The following is a 212-nucleotide window of genomic DNA, read 5'->3' as shown; positions in this document are numbered from 1 at the left end:
CATACTCAGAGTGATGGATCCGCCAACCCGTCCCGGCACTCCAAGTCCTTGACGAACCGAAAGTGTTTGCCCGGTAAGGCCATTAGATCACAACGCTTGCTACCCCACGGCGAGCTAAACATGCAAGTGGTCTTAGGCAACAGGTGACACCCGAAATTCATCCGAAGATGGAATATCAAGTGTTTAATCACCAAGCCAGCATCCAAACACCA

This window comes from Anopheles coustani (genome assembly GCF_943734705.1).
Source record: "Anopheles coustani chromosome X unlocalized genomic scaffold, idAnoCousDA_361_x.2 X_unloc_110, whole genome shotgun sequence".
In the NCBI taxonomy this organism is placed as follows: domain Eukaryota; kingdom Metazoa; phylum Arthropoda; class Insecta; order Diptera; family Culicidae; genus Anopheles; species Anopheles coustani.
This window is presented reverse-complemented; position numbering follows the sequence as displayed.